This window comes from Osmia lignaria, unplaced genomic scaffold, assembly GCF_051020975.1.
Source record: "Osmia lignaria lignaria isolate PbOS001 unplaced genomic scaffold, iyOsmLign1 scaffold0040, whole genome shotgun sequence".
NCBI classification, from domain to species: domain Eukaryota; kingdom Metazoa; phylum Arthropoda; class Insecta; order Hymenoptera; family Megachilidae; genus Osmia; species Osmia lignaria.
In genome coordinates, this window is record NW_027478181.1 from 97501 (window position 1) to 100000 (window position 2500).

The 2500-nt window shown below is 44.3% G+C and overlaps 1 non-coding gene across 1 annotated transcript; it reads left to right on the plus strand.

The window, feature by feature from the left end:
• The first annotated feature begins 624 nt into the window (after nucleotides 1–624).
• LOC143306895 (5.8S ribosomal RNA) lies at nucleotides 625–779 on the plus strand. The gene has a single exon (XR_013064175.1). It is a non-coding gene; the product is annotated as a 5.8S ribosomal RNA (ribosomal RNA).
• The last annotated feature ends 1721 nt before the right edge of the window (nucleotides 780–2500 follow it).

Below are 2500 nucleotides of genomic sequence, written 5' to 3' on the forward strand. Positions count from 1 at the left end.
CGTTCTTTTCGTCGCTCTCGTCCCCACGCTCCTACGCTTTGGTTGTTTCTTTGCCATCCGTGTTGCGATAAAAAGATTTCTCCATTGTCCAAAAAGGACGGATCGAGATTCCTCTTTCGAGAGGGAGAGAGAGGTACTTGCGGGTAACCTGGAATCTACGAAACACGCACCGTGGTAAGATTCGTGCGTCCGCCTGATCGATGTGTGTTGTTTACGGACCGGCTGAGAAGCGACGATAGCGAGTCTTTGAAAAACTATGTGTCCATTAGTTAGACCGATCGTCGCCGGCCGTGTGTCTGTTCGAATCTCGCAACCCACGATTCAGCGACAGGACGCGCGCTCGCATTCCTTGTGTGCGTTCGTACTTTTCAAGGTTTTTAAATGTACTTTACGCCCGACCGTCGAGAGGAGCGTGCCACTGGGCGTTTCTCCGACGGTTTCCGTCCTTGGACGCGATCGTGTCGTCAACGATCGAACAAACAAACAAATACGTTGGCGACGCCCGAATTCGCTCTCCCGCACGCGCCGGGTGGGAGAGTGATGTGGGTATCGAATGTGATGCGTGTTAATAATGAAAATAACACTCTAAAGATCTAAAGAGTTTGAAATACAAAATTTTACGATTACCCTGAACGGTGGATCACTTGGCTCGTGGGTCGATGAAGAACGCAGCTAATTGCGCGTCAACGTGTGAACTGCAGGACACATGAACATCGACATTTCGAACGCACATTGCGGTCCACGGATACAATTCCTGGACCACGCCTGGCTGAGGGTCGTTTTCTTAACAAAAGACTGCTTGCGTTTGCTTCTCGAAAAAAGAGTAATTCATTTCTTTCTAAACATCTCGCCGTCGTTCAACGAAAGTAGAACGTTTCGGAGCGGGATTATCGAACGAAATTGAAAGAATGAATGAACGATAAACAAAGAAAGAGTCGCAACGTACGAGCGATAGTTGGGCAGTTCGTCGGCGTTTGTCGTGGAAACGATGTGACGAAAATCGCAACCGATACACTAAATGCAGGCCGTTAAAGGAGAGAAACAAATTTCGAAATATCTCTTCGAACTAGCGCAAGTGCGTCACGGCGCGCGAGTCGTTCGTTAAAATTTATAAACGACCGCCCGTGAAAGCACCGAGTTCTAGGAAGATAATCTATAAAGATTCTCCATCCTGCTGGAAGTTATCGGATCGGCGCGATTGTTCACTTGTAGAAATCCACGCTCCCGACGTTGCCAGAAACGATATTTACGAAAGGTGTGTCAAAAATAAACGAAAGAAGCTCTCCTATAAATTTAGAAAAAGCAAACGAGTGAAATGTTTGAGATGATAATTTGCTGAAATGCAAGCTCGAATAGCCCCAGGGTTTCGAATGATTCCCCGCGCTTTATACATCTCTCTGTTTACAAACGGTGTATAAATGAAAGATCGCTTCAGATGGGTCGTCGCTGTTTGACGCGCGATGCTGTTCCTTTTTTTTTGTCTGTCTGTGCGTTTAGCTTCGCTAAACAAGTTAAATGGTTAAAAAGCGTCGAAAAAGCGAATACACACGCGACAAGACAAATCTAACGAGTAAAGGAACGCTCCGCTCCAAGATAAAAATGGTTGTTTACAATCAATACAGCGTTTCGGTACCCCTGATCGTAGTCTGAAACTGTGTAACAAAAGAGAGGAAAGCGAATGGTGAAGGAACTTCGAAGCCTCCGTGGCGTGGCTAGAACTTGTGATAAAAGTATGTTTGCAGCAATTATGCATGCTCCCGTTAAAACAGCATTTCAATGTCTCGCATGGCTTAAAGCTCTAGGAGGCTTCAACATTTAGAATACATACGGACTACTTCGTTTGTTAAAGATAAGCGAAGACCGCGCGACCATCGCTCGGTCGTCCAGTCCTCGAAAGTTTTGTTGCGTTCCAAAGAAGAGACAAATGGGGTTTACCCTTGCGCTAAGGGGAGAAGAAGAGAAAAGCAGTTGTTAAATCTAAGAGGTGTGTGGAGTACATCGCGTGTTGGTTAAAATTGTTAAATGAAGTATACGCGAAATGTTCTCTCGCTCTTGCTTTTCCTCTTGCTTCCGTGGCGCTCGAAAAGAAGGGATGATAAATAAAGAAACCTATTCGAAATCTCTTGTGGAACAAAAAATAATACGGACGGACGTTAAAATTGAACCGAGACGAAATGGATCGTCTTGCGAGTTGTCTTCGCTTTGAAATTGTTAAAAATTGATAAAAGCAATACGACGAAGCTGCAGTCCGCAAAATGTTTGAAGCAAAAAGGAAATAACACGAAAATTATGGGAACGTCGTGTCTCAACTTTTTTTTCCCTCTTGTGCTCGTTTCATCGAACGATAAATACAAACATTTTGAAACGAGAGAGGAGGAAAAATTGAATATGCGAAAGGTTGATTCACGCACAGTTTCTCTACGTGTTTGCTTTTTTGCTTCTTTTCGTTTATTTTTTTTTTTTTGCATCGAGCATCATTATTCACCTTTCGATGAAACCA